We start from the raw sequence: 14,988 nt of genomic DNA, 5'->3' as shown, positions 1-14,988 counted from the left end.
GCATAGCAGAAAAAAATAATACAGCTCCTGGTGGAGCAATTTACTTTTCACAATCTGAAAATTATTGATTGTGTTGCAGTTAGCACTGGGTAATGTCACTTTGACAATATTATTTAGAGCTTGATGCTGTAAGATCTAATATATATATATATATATATATATATATATATATATATATATATATATATACAGGGTTGGGAGGGTTAATTTTGAAATATTTTCCACTATAGATAACAGAATTCATGCTGTAAAATGTCATTTGTAACATATTCCATTAGATTAGTCAAGGTTAGTAACGTATTCTAAATAATTCTATTTTTTCTGCTCCAAATTTACTTCAAACTTACTTCTCTGTCCGCTCGTATGAATGTAACACATCATAAGAAAGTGTTTCACCGCTGCTCAAACGCTGTTTGGATCGCATCATTTATATGTATAAATGTTCCCTTTTCAAAAAGCTACACTTCTGATGCTGCGCTGGAAAGCATTTTGGGAACAACTTTAGGTTGTGAATATGTGTGCAACACGTCAATGAACATTGACCGGAATTTATAGATGCATCACAGGCACGTCGTCAGATCTTTTGTCTTCAGATCACTGTGTGTGTGTGTGCTATCACGAGCCTGTCAGAAATTTCTATCCTCTGTTAGGAATTTGAATTTGTTAGGCAGTGCACAGAAGACCTTTCTCTTTTTCTCTTCTTTAAAAAAAAAAAAAAAGAAAAAGTGAAAAAAAGGAAAAAGAAAAGAATGACTGAAAGTCAGGGCAAACGATGTGTGTTCCCTTGTTTCCGCTCTATGGCTGAGAGGGACATGCATCAGTTTTGCTTTATTTGTTTTGGGGAAGAGCATGCTGCTCTCGCGTTGGGGCAGGACAGGTGCGAGCTGCTCTCGGTCATAATGCTTCGCGCTCGTCTTGCTTACTTCCGGGTGGAAGTAAGCAACAGGTTAACAGGTTTTTAAAGTTACGCCAATAAATGGGGTGTCTTTGAAAGATGGTGCAGTGCACATAATGCAGATCCAGTTAACTGCCAGATTGGATGTGGTCTCTGCAGGTTTGGGGGAGGAACAGGTTTTTAAAGTTACGCCAATAAATGGGGTGTCTTTGAAAGATGGTGCAGTGCACGTAATGCAGATCCAGTTAACTCCCAGATTGGATGTGGTCTCTGCAGGTTTGGGGGAGGAACAGGTTTTTAAAGTTACGCCAATAAATGGGGTGTCTTTGAAAGATGGTGCAGTGCACGTAATGCAGATCCAGTTAACTCCCAGATTGCTTCAGTTCTGGACTTTCTGCAGGAAAGACTGTCAGCAGGCATATGCCGCGCTCGTTGTGTTGTAGCAACTCCTCCCTCGCAGCAGGTACGATCTACCACTGTGCAATTTCCACATGTGGCCTGAAAACCCATATGACGTATTTCACCACACTTTACCTCCCCCCAGCCTGGGTAGGCGGTGGTCTCCATGGGGTCTTTTCCCCCTGAAAGAATAGGATAGTTGTAAAAGAACGCCTTCCCTGATGCATGTGATAGCGTTAAAATTGCCCCAGCCACTTTAAATCTATGCTAGAAACATAGAGAGAGAAAAGGCGTGTACTTTAAAAATACAGGAAAAACTGTAAATTAAAATCCCATAAAATTACTGATTTTTGTGTGTAATATTTGATTGGTTAAGTTAAAATTACATGTTGTTGATTAGTTGAGTTAAAATGACATGTTGTTAATTCAGTTCTACTAATGCTGATCCATGTAAAATGTATAAAAATATTTAAACAGTTTTAATGTTTAAAATAAATTATACGGAGGCTCCGATGGTGAAGCAGCAGCTCTGTGTCTTGTTTTATTTCACATAAATTCTCCCCTAATCAGGTGGTGAGGGTGCTACACGAGCACTTTGAGTGAGAAGGGAACAAAGTCCCTTTAGAAGGGAATCTATGAGGAAAAATTTAGATTTTGCAGTTGTACTTTTAGTCTAATACTTCATTTTAATTATATATTAATATGAGTGGTGGTGGTGTAGTGGTCTAAGCACATAACTGGTAATCTGGTAATCAGAAGGACACTGGTTCGAACCCCACAGCCACCACCATTGTGTCCTTGAGCAAGGCACTTAACTCCAGGTTGCTCCGGGGGGATTGTCCCTGTAATAAGGGCTCTGTAAGTCGCTTTGGATAAAAGCGTCTGCCAAATGCATAAATGTAAATGTAAAATGTAATATAAAGATACATATTATAGAGTATACTCTGCAACCATCTACTGAGGTACTTAAACTTGGGAATTAACATTACTTGCGTTTGAACATCATATTTAGGGGCAAATTGGTGTCATTTTCTTTAGACATTTCCTTTGAAGCAAAGAATTGTGGATTGTTAGTGGCCACGAAGGATACACCTCCTGCATCCTCCAAATTCCTGTGAAAGAATGTTGCATTCGAAGGCTGCATTCAAAGTGTTCAACTCTCTTTTCTGAAACGAGATAGCCTCGATGACGTATGAGGATGACAAATGCGACCTCCTATTTTGGTCACAATACTACTACTAACAGATATAACTGTTTAACCTTCAATAACGACACCGCTTCTTCACGCATTTGCTTAATAATTAGTTATTTGTGTTACAAGATGCCAAAGACAGTAAACAAATCATAGATATTACTGATTTCTCACTGAAGCAGATTTAGATCTTGTAATGGATATATTTTTCGTATTTTTGAACATATCTCTGCTGTGTGGTGCTCTCATGGTTTTTGGTTGTCAGTATGTCATAATGATCTTTTGATATTAACAACAGAACTACTAATAATTTTTTTCAATACAAATAGATGTTAGCAATTTACAATTAATGTAATATAATTTTGGTAACACTTAATAAAAAGGTTTTATTTCTTTAATTAAATGTGTAAAAAAATTGCCGACCCCTGGCCTAAGCTCTCACTGACTGCACTACAGACACATTGTCTTGTGATTGGTTATCTTTGTCATGTGTTCTCCCATGTCATATATTTAACACTCGTGTTTTCCATAGTCCATTGTCAGGTATTGTGAATGTAACTTTGTTGTTTTGTTTCAAGTCTGCCAAGCCAAGTCAAGTTTAAGTCAAGTCATGTTTTGTTTATGTCAAGTCTATAGTCAAGTCGTTTAGGTTTATGTTTTGTTTTGTTCATGTTTGTAGTCAGGGTTTTTGGAAATCACGTTTGGAAATAAACTGCATTTGGGTTCATCACTTCACCATAGTCTCTTCGTGTGCCTGTTTCCAGCATCTTTACAATAACAATTAATATTCATGAGTTTTGCAGCACTGCCCCCAACAGTATAATTTTCAGTACAGTTTAATTTATTTAGACCTAACTTTGTGTTAATCTTCGCTTTCAAATGGATTATTCTAGCTGTTACAAAGGTGATGGGCCTACAGGCCTTTATTTGCAGAATAACATGGGATATGCATGCATTTCCATCTATGGGTACACTTAGCAAAGGTGATGATGTTTAGTGCAGATTGCCAGTTCAATACGTGAAGCATAGGAACATTTATAATTTGTAGATGTAGATGTACACGGTACGGATTAAAGTGCCACAATTATCCACTATTGTATGAAGGAACAGTATGTGAGCAAGGAATTAATTTAAACTGTCCTTATACTACATCATTATATAAGGGAATTTATTATGGAATTGGTTGCATTCAAAAATCATTATATGAAAGATAAATGACAAATAATTAGATTATTTGTCTGAATACAATTCTCCACCATAAAAATCGTGATACAGCATCTCGTTTTATCGACTCACAATTTCTATTGTAAGTCATTCGTTTTAATAAGGGAATTGTGATAAATATTATCCTCATGGCTTATTGAAAATAATATCACACATAATAAGGTATAGCTTTGAAGCGAAATCTTAAAAAAAAAAGGGATGAGATTATTGATCAAAATTAGGGCTGTCGATTTAACGCTTTAATTCAGTGTGATTAATTTGACAAAAAATAACACGTTAAAATAATTAACGTAATTAATCGCAATATCCCCGGACCATAATAGGGAAGATTCCTGAGAAATGCAAGCTTGTAGTACCACCTGTTTACTCCAGAGGGCAGTAAGTGAATTTAGTGAGTTTATACAGTGAAGAAAACAACATTCAGCAGACACACAACACAAACATGCGTTACGTACTTGCGTTCACTTGAAAGAGCACAAATGCGAACTAAGGGATCTCAAGATCTGTTTAAAGATTGAGTATTAAACTATATTTAACTTGACACAGTAACCTAAACATTTTATGTTTATGACACAACACACCCGATATGCTACACAAGCATGTCTGATGCAGGTGTAAATTGACGGGCTCTTAAACAAGCCCTCATAATAAATCTTCAACTGATTGACAAATTCACTTGTGTAATGGATTGCTGTGAACTGTATCCCAATGATTGACTTATGATCAATAATATGGTAATAAACAATACATTGTATTCTAAAGCCTCTTTTTGTATTGTCTTATCAACGATTAACTCTTCTGTCACAAGAATGTAGTCCATTTTAATGATCTGAATATTTTTTTATTCTGTATATATATATATATATATATATATATATATATATATATATATATATATATATATATATATATATTAAAGATAACTATGTATAATTATAAATTGATATTAATATGTATAATCTTTATATATTGAATTATTGTTATATGAGGGGCTTTCTCAGCAAATATTTGTATATGCGATTAATTAATCGGGACACCATGTAATTAATTTGATTAAAAATGTTAATCGATTGACAGCCCTAATCAAAATATACCAGTCTAATTATCTTTGAATACGGAAAAACTTTATTGCTATTCTAAACATAAACGAAACTAACACATAAAACACGAAACAGGTTGGTGAGTAAAGTGAAGTAAATGATCAATATAGCTAAAATGAACTTTACAGAGTCTGTTGACAATGCCTTAAGAACCATTTATCCTTCTTTGAGTCTAAATTTGCAATCGGATTACCCAAAGTATTCAACTGATACACCAGCACTTTGAGCAAAATTCTGGTGATGTACTTGCATGTCGTTGTGTTTCCTTGCATTGCATTTCCTTGTGTTGCTTGGTACTTTGGCATTTGAAGAAAGTTTGTTCTGTTAATGTCTTGGACTCTGTAATTATCAGAGTTATTGTCTGGATGGCTAATAAAGTGGGCTTTGAAGCGAGGCCTTCTTCAAGGAAGACTTGCGACTCCTGTTGAGTGTGTGAACCGTAGATCAGAGAGTGAGAGGCTTCCTCTGGACTTTTGTGTCCCGAGTTCTCCTTGGACGCTACATGGCACAGAGGATTAGGAAGAAGCAAGAGAGCGAAGAGAGCAGACCAAGCAACGGTTCCAAGATCGTGTTGCAAGAGATAAGAAGAGCAGAAGAGAGAGTTTTTCCTGTTTTTGAAACATTTGAACTGAAATTGGCAGCATCCCAAGGGTGTTCTGAGCAAATCAGAAGTGGCTTTCCAAAGTAACATGGTCAATTGGTCATTCCTTTTCAAAGTTGAGTCACAATCCTTTGTGTGGAGAATCCTTACATTATTCTCGCTCAAAATTATGAAAGTTTAATCATGAACTTTAATGTCTTGAAAACAGAGTGCAAGAGACATGACATTCATTGTCATCAACATTCTCTATGTAAACAAGCAAGCATTTATATACTAAATATTTTGATTCATGAATATTACATGTGTTAGGAACAAAACATGAAAATCCCTGGTTACAAATCATACTGGTTAATTCATTGGTTTTACCACATGGATAATGAATTACATATAACAAGAAACCTGATTGTCAGTGTATATTATCAAGTTAAGCCTTGAATAGTTGCAATTCTTAGTAGAATGAGAGGAATCATACAAGATTATAAGTTATAGTAATTGGTTTGTCATTTATAAATGATTACAAGTCACTACACATATTTTAAATGGTACATCAGGCTATAATCATTAATTTGTCAGTTATAAAAAAGTGATGAAAAAGTAATTTTCAGGATAATCTAGCAAGGCCAAAACCTAGCCTATACATTGTGGGTCCATGCGGTCTCTGCTGAGCTAAGAGAGAATGTCTTTGCAACGTGGAGATGGGGAGAGGAGGTGTCCCGGGGGAGGAAAAAAATGTCACTGTGTTATGTCTATGTTGATTTCGGGCCTTGGAACTGTCTTCATGAGTCTCCATTTCCGGATATGGCCCGGATTTATGCAATAAGGTCACAAAGTGTTACTTGGCCATTTGGTCTTACAGAGGGTTTAAGTTTGTGGAACAAAGAAGGGTTTTCTTATTGGTCAGCTCCGTCATTACAAACCCTAGTTTTATATTAAGCAGGCATGGGAGAGACGGTCTCATTCATCAATTTTGGTGCCATAGATTAGATTTTATGACACTCTAATGGCTCGGTGGGTGATCTCTCTGATCTGTGGAATGTGGCATTGTGTTCATTTGATGTTCATGGATAATCCTACAATGTGTTTAATAGACAATGGCTTGGTGCACTGGAGATATAAATTTTGTTACTTATTTTTATATTATGCAAACATATATATATATATATATATATATATATATATATATATATATATGGTTTTTTTAATGTTGGCAAATCAGTAGCAAAATGGATACTATGTGGTCCCTGTGGAAATGCAGTTGTATCACAATTATAATTTTGTAGTAACTCCAATTAATGAACTAGTACTTGTTGCAATGAAGCTTGGTACCTTAATCCATAAGAACTGCGCATGGGAGCTTGCTTTATTGTTTCCATGCCTCATAGTCTGCAAACCACCTTGCCACCCCATAAAACAATTCTAGATTGGCCCCTGCCCAGACATCTATTTTATGTTTTTTTTTTTTTTTATCTGGAAGAAGTGTTCTCAGAGTGCTTGCTCATCTGCAATGCATCTATAAGATGTTTCTTCTTGAATGCCAAAATAACTTTCAGCAGATGTCTTTGAGGTATTTGTGATGTTTGTAAATCTGCTCTCTTTAAAATGTTTATCAGATGTTTACACTCACACACACAAAATGTGACCTTTCAAGGTGAAACAATCTTTAAAAAGACATCTTAGAGACGAATGTGCGCTTACTGAGTAATCAATGTATTTGTCTTGTTCTTTAGTTAAAATATCTAAACAACTTTAACCATTAAACACCATTAAATATTTTTAACTTGTTTTAAGTGTCAAAAAAATAAACTGAAAACAAGTCTTAAATGTTGCAGAATTGTGTGTCTCAAGTACTTGTATTTTGTTTTAGTGTACTGGAAAACAACACAAAATATTGATTGATTAAGAACTTTTTCTTTTTGCAGTGCAGGGCTTTTTGAACAGCCTTGTTTTGTGTAAAAGCCTGAAGTTCAATAACAGTAAAATTGCCAGAGAAAATTTGAATGTATGTGCAAAATCACTGGGAAACTCTCTGCATGGATTCACCACTCTATAGATTGTACCATATAACCTTCTATGATATGTGTATGTAGCAACTGTACTGCTCAAAGCTATTTCCAAAGATTCGATCTCAGGGCCACTTAGCAGTAGGGCAGCAGAGATCCTGCTCTACACATTACACTAAAAGCAAAGCCATGTTTTTGAAGTCGTATAGCTAACGCCTCTACCTAAATGGAATAATTTGCCCTCCTACCGGCAGACAGTTGATTATGACACGTGACCCCACAGTAATAACTTCGAGAAGTATCTAGAGGTGACCTCAGAGAACTGCATGCACATGAACTTGTTTTGTCAGAGCAATCTATTAATGATATGCAAACTTGATTTTTTAATTTGGCTGGAAGAAAGAACATGACAAATGAGACATGCGCTGGAATGCTCAAGGATAGTATTGCCTGGATAGGGGAGCCAAAGGACATCTCATTGCTTTGAATTAATTTTATTTTCACATGTTCATAACAACCTGTAGCTATGCCTTGTCAGCTGTTTTGTCTAGATTTAACATTGAGCTTTGTTTACAACAGAGATACGGTTGACACAGAATGACCAAGTGAAGACAGTACTTGGATGGAAGGCCATTAAATTTCCCTATTAGTCAGTTCCACAGCCACAAGTCACATTTACTCTTAAGAGACAAATTCTAAATGACATTCAGAGGAACATGATCTTTCTGTTGATAGCATCCAACCTTTTGGTTATCACCTTTAATCTTGCAGTACAAATAAAAGTCATCAGAAGTAAAGTTACTTCTGTCTGGTTTGAATACATTCCAAAATGAACTATGTTGGAACACAAAAGGAGATGTTTTAATGAATATCACAATATTGTCCATCTCCTCAATACAATGGCAGTGAATAGTGACTAATTTTAAAGCTTAAAAAAGGACCCATTATCATAAAAGTAGTGATTTGAAAAGTATGTTATTTGTACATCATAATCCAAGCCTTTTGAAAGCATACACTATGTTTTGGTGCAGAACAACCCAAAATGTACAGTAAGTTATTTTTCAGGTAAAATATTGCACATAATAAGAAGAAGCTTGTTAACAGAACTTGTGTTGTTTTTAGTGCTAAACAAGTTGAAGGCACTGTGGATGGGTAAAGGATGCTAAGATTTTCACTTCAAAATAACTTAAGTTTTGGGTTGTATCTCACTATATGCCTGAACTACTTTTGTCTCCCTTTGTATGTTTTAAAGTAAGACATTATTCACTGCAGTATTTATCTCTTTTGAAACTTCACAATTTTTTCCCCCAATTTCTGTTATAAAAATTAGAATATATGAATTTACAGGAGGTACATGATTTACTCATCTGCACAACTTAGCAAAGAAACTGATTGTGTGGAGCATTGAACACATATTCATTATGTGCAAAACATGTCCTGGGCATAATAAACATATGCAGGAAGGGATTTACTGTGTGGAAAATGGAAACTTCACCAGCAAGTTGTGAGCCAGATTTGGGAGAAATACGGGAAAGGTGTAATTTCTCTTCGCATCGCCCGAAAGCACTCAGTCTCTGTCATCTGAACCAGTGTCAAAAGCAAAACTGCACAAGACAGACCCAGCGTGTACATGAAATAAACTGTCCTGCAGCCAGACAAAATAATAGTTTTGAGTTTTGAAACTTCAGCAAATTAAAATTCAGCATTCAATTTGCTTTATGTCTGTATGTATAGTGTCTAATAATGCCATGCCAATGTACATTTAAGTTTATCTTGCCAATAATGCTTGATATTTAATTATTCTTCCCATTTGATCCTATTATTGAAAAAGTCCACTGGAAAATGACATAAGATTTTGCCCAACATTAAATTACAGTATGTCCACTGATTTTATGGCATGTATACATACATATACTTGTATCAAATATTTCTACCTATGTAATTAAATCTAGCCACAAATAAACTGAATATTTTAACATGTTTATATTTAAATAATTAAAACAATCGATTAACCAATTTCTTGCAACTTTTTTGAGACAAAGTATGAAGTAAATGTATTTATTATTATATTTATTGTTTGTTTTAATGTACAATGCACTAAGATTATTTGTGATTAATAACGGTTTCATCCGAATAATAGAAAATAAAATTTGACAGATTATCCAACAAGGATAAAGCAACGTTTTAAATAAAGATATCCAAAATTACAACAAAAAGATGAGTATGTCAAGTCAATAGCTGTGTCTCCCTCCATGTTTCAGGAGACCTTGTGACCGATTAAGGCTAGGGTACAGGGTGAGTTTTATTCAGCAGTGAGGACTGTGCTGTGTCTCCCTCCATGTTGCAGGAGAACTTGTTGTGAGTGATTGAGGCTAGGGTTGCGCAGAGAGTGTGAGAGTGGAAAGATGCAAACACTGGCATGACTTTACGAAAGAAATGGGTTTTGTAACGCAACATCAACTATATCAATCCTCTTCCCAATACAGTAAAATTAGCCTAAAACGTCTAATCAAGACATACCCAAAGAAGTTTTTAAGCTGTTCTTGAACATTTTGGAGTATATGAATGGTTTTGGACTCTTTTGAAAGGGGACACTCTGAAGAATCACTGTAAGTGCTAATGATTTTGAGAAAAAGAAGTTTGAGCACAATGAAATAGAATAATGTTTTGAAAATGTTTTTGCATACAGATGCCTGCAGATGACTATCACTAGTAGCTATTAGCTGTATTCTATACTCTTCACCTTTTATGCACGGACGCACAAAACGCTTGGTAATGGCAAGCCAGCTTTACGCATGGACTTCATAGTTGCATCTTTAAAACTTCTCACTAAAGCCGCATATCATTGTTTACAGAATTCCATTGGCTATACGATGTGCCAGTCATCCACACACTTGGCTGCAATTGGCTCGATCTTTTCAAAAAGGAAAGGGGGGAGGCACTTCCATTTGACACAGACTCTAGTTGGCTACAGGACATGGAAGCTCCTATTGGGTCAAATGAGGTGTCAATCGAAAGGTCAGAGTGCAGCATCCCTTTTGATACCGGATATAGGAAATGTTTAAATCTGAACTGAAGTTATTATTATGTGGAATAGAATATGTGAAAGATTAGTCACAGCGGCCGGGTACTTTGAAATGATGCAACAAGAGTCTGTTTATATTTATTGATGTAATAATGTGTTTTGGACTAAATATTTTACTTGATTGGATCGTTTGGACCTTTGCCAATGTAACGAGAGTTTTTGTAGGGATGGTATGGACCTATGACACTTCATAGGTGTGTTGCCTCAATTTTGTTATTGCTTGTTTAGATGTCGGTGGTCTGACAAAGACATTGATTGTACCAGCTGTTGTGATTCTGTCTTAAAATGGTTTACAACAATATAATCACAAGAACCTTAGCTTTCCAAAGATATGTGGCATGTGTACCAACGTATACACAGCATTTGTATGCATCACATAGTATGTCTACTTTACATTTGAAGGCCTTATTTTTTACGTCTTATTTTTAACTGTATTGTATCATCCTATATCTCGTTTGAAAATATATTGACATATCTTAAAAAGTCAATATACCACCCAGCCCTATAAGATACTATTACATCATATACATTTTCCACTCCTTAAAATGTATATGTTAATGTATCACATGTAATGATCCCCATGTATTCATCTATAAATCAACCTGAGCATGATGTTCATGACATGAATTGATGATTTCATATCAGAGTTTGTCTATCCTTCTCTTAAAGTTGACAACATTTATATTCACATCACTGATTAAGATAATTATCTGGTTAAGAATTAATTTAAAAAATGTAAATGCTCCAGAATGGTTTAAATGCTTCATAGAGTGTACAACTATTCAGAATAGTCCTGCTCATGTTATACAAATAAACTGAAACATGCTCGTCATTATATATATATATATGTGTGTATGTGTGTATATATATATATATACACACATACACACATACACACACACACACACACACACACACACACACACACACTGGTGGCCAAAAGTTTGGAATAACTTACAGAGTTTGCTCTTATGGAAAAAAATTATTACTTTTATTCACCAAAGTGGCATTCAATTGAACTTATTAAACTACTTCAAAGAGTTTTCATAAAAAAAATATTCCACATGCAGCAATGACAGCTTTGCAGAACCTTGGCATTCTAGCTGTCAGTTTGTCCAAATACCCATGTGACATTTCACCCCACACTTCATGTAGCACTTGTTGGGCACTTCTCACACTCCAGCTGATCCCACAAAAGCTCAAAATGATTAAGATCTATAACACTTTTCCAATTATCTGTTGTCTCTTTTCCAATATGTCTGTGTTTCTTTGCACACTCTAACCTTTTCTTTTTGTTTTCTGTTTCTAAAGTAACTTTTTCTTTGCAATTCATCCCCTAAGTCCTGCCCCCCAGAGTCTTCTTTTTGCTGTTATACATGAAACAATGATTATCTAGTGAGTTCCTAGAGAAAGCAATTTTTTTGCCATTTTTGACCTAATATTGACAATAAGACATGACAGTCCATTGCATGCTGTGACAACTCAAACAAAGACAATGTTAAGCTTTATTTAACGAACCAAATAGCTTTCAACCGTGTTTGATATAATGGCAAGTGATTTTCTAGTTCCAAATTAGCAATTTAGCATGATTATTCAAGGATAATGTGTTGAGTGATGGCTGCTGGAAATGGGGCCTGTCTAGATATGATAAAAAAAATACTTTTTTCAAATAGTGATTGTGCTGTTTTTTTTTTTTTTTTTTTTACATCAGTGATGTCCTGATTGTACTTTGTGATCATTTGAATGCCACTTTGGTTAATTAAAGTACCAATTTCCAATTCCTGAAACAGCAAAATCTGAACATTATTCCAAACTTTTAGCCACTAGAGTGTATGTGTATATAAATATATATATATTTATATACACATACACTGTATGTGTATATACAGTGTATGTGTATATAAATATAGAACACATAGAGACTGTATCACCCAGATATCACATAGAGACGGTGTCTGTTCCCCGAACTACCAAACAAAAAACTCACACTAAATAATTTAGAAACAAATTGGATTATGGTCAAACTTGAACAAAACAAAACAAATTAAGATAAACAATATATGAAGGTAGGGCTACTAAACATTAGATTTCTTTCTACCAAAGCACTAATTGTAAATTAAATGATTACAAATATTTTTTTGGATGTACACTGTTTGACTGAAACCTGGCTTAAACTGGATGAATATATTAGTTTAAATGAATCTACTCCCCCAGGAACATGAGCCTCATCAGAGGAGGTGTTGCTACAATTTACAGTGAAGTGTTTGGTATTACTCAGAGGACAGGATATACATTTATGTATTTCAATAATAACTAATAATGCTTAATGTGACACCGTCAGATATAAATGAAAAAAAAAAAACTCTGTTGTCTTTTACCCTTGCTACAGTATATAGATCACCCAGGGCTTATTCTGATTTCCTTGGTGAATTTTTAAAATGTTTTATCAGATCTTGTAGTTCTCTCTCTCCGATTAAAGAAAATGTAAGAAAAAAGCCACACCATGGTACAATGATCACATTCATGCTCTCATTTGGAAAATGGAGCGCATGTGGAAGAATACAAAATTACAGGTATTTTGCGGTGCATGGAAGGATAGTGTCTGTAGTTAAATTGGTTAGGAATAAAGCCTCAAAAGAAACAGATATTCTGTCGCAGCACAAGAGTAATGACTTAATTAATTTATGTACTGATAAAATTGAAATAATCAGAAATACATTTGGAATTATGCAATCATCTGTCACATTACCTCAGAAAACAGTGTCTCATATTTTTCCTCACATGCAACTTCAATCCTTCGCTGTCATAGGTCATGAAGACCTAACAAAACTTCAAAAGTTTAAAGCAAAACATCAAAAGCCACAACATGAATGTTAGATCCAATACCAACAAAGCTCATAAAATAAGTATTCCGTTTAATCTCAGAACCTCTTCTTAATATTATAACTTTTGCATTATTAGACATAATATTATTAGACATGTCCCAAGAAACTTTAAAATGGCAGTTTTAAAACCACTTATTAAGAAGCCACAACTTGATCCTGGAGAACTGGGTAATTACAGACCGATTTCAAATCTCCCGTTTATGTCGAAATTACTAGAAAAGGCAGTATTCTCCCAAATATGTAAGATAAATAGTATATATGAACAATTTAAGTCAGAATTTAGGCCTCATCACAGTACAGAGACTGCACTTGTCAGAGTTACAAATTACTTGCTCTTATCATCTGATCGTGGCTGCATTTCACGTCTAGTGCTTTTAGATCTTAGTGCGCATTCAACGTGATGGATCACAACATTCTCTTGAATAGGCTAGAGAATTATGTTGGCATTTGTGGAGTTGTATTAGCATGGTTTAGGTCCTATTTAGCAGGCTGCTATCACTTTGTATATGTAAATGAGAAATTGTCAAACCAAACAAAAGTATGGAGTGCCACAGGGATCAGTTTTAGGGCCTCTGCTTTTCTCCATGTATATGCTTCCCCTGGGAGATTTCAGGAATCATGGAATAAGTTTCCGTTGTTATGCCGATGATACCCAAATTTATATTTCTTCAAAACCTGATGAGATTTCACAATTCTCCAAATTAGCAGAGCGTAGAAATGAAATAAAAGATTGGATGAAATAAAATATATGGAGTGGTGGTGGCGTAGTGGCTAAAGCACAGGGCTGTTAATCAGAAGGTCGTTGGTTTGAACCCCACAGCCACCACCATTGTGCCCTTGAGCAAGGCACTGAACTCCAGGTTGTTCCGGGGGGATTGTCCCTGTAAAAATTGCACTGTAAGTCGCTTTGGATAAAAGCGTCTGCCAAATGCATAAATGTAAATGTAAATGGATGGCCAGAAATTTCCTTCTACTCAATTACAACAAAACAGAGGTATCAATTATTGGACCAAAAACCTCTAAAAACAAGCCACTAAAATATAATTTGTCTCTCGATGAATGTACAGTACCATCTTCTTTAACAGCGAATAACTTAGGTGTTATATTTGATACCAATCTGTCCTTTGAAAATCAAATTACCAATGTTTGTAGAACAGCATTCTTCCACCTAAGAAATATTGCAAAATTACGACAGATGCTCTCTGTTGCTGATGCCGAAATACTAATTCATGCATTCATGACCTCAAAACTAGACTATTGTAATGCATTACTGGGACAATGTCCAGCAAGATCAATAAATAAACTTTAAAATTGCAGCAGCCTGTGTGCTGACTAGAACCAGGAAATATGATCATATTAGCCCCATTTTACCATTGTTAAATTGGCTACTTGTAAAATGTTGTATTCTGTTAACTACATATAAAGCTTTGAATGGTCTAGCTCTGCAGTACTTAAGTGACCTTCTACCATGCTATATTCCATCACATTCAATACGATCGCAAAATTCTGGCCTGTTAATAGTTTCTAGATTATCAAAATCCACAAAAACAGGTAGATCCTATTCATATTTGGCTCTTAAACTATGGAATAGTCTCCCTAACACTGTT

Source organism: Xyrauchen texanus, chromosome 7 (assembly GCF_025860055.1).
Source record: "Xyrauchen texanus isolate HMW12.3.18 chromosome 7, RBS_HiC_50CHRs, whole genome shotgun sequence".
In the NCBI taxonomy this organism is placed as follows: Eukaryota; Metazoa; Chordata; class Actinopteri; order Cypriniformes; family Catostomidae; genus Xyrauchen; species Xyrauchen texanus.
Note: the sequence above shows the minus strand (reverse complement) of the source record.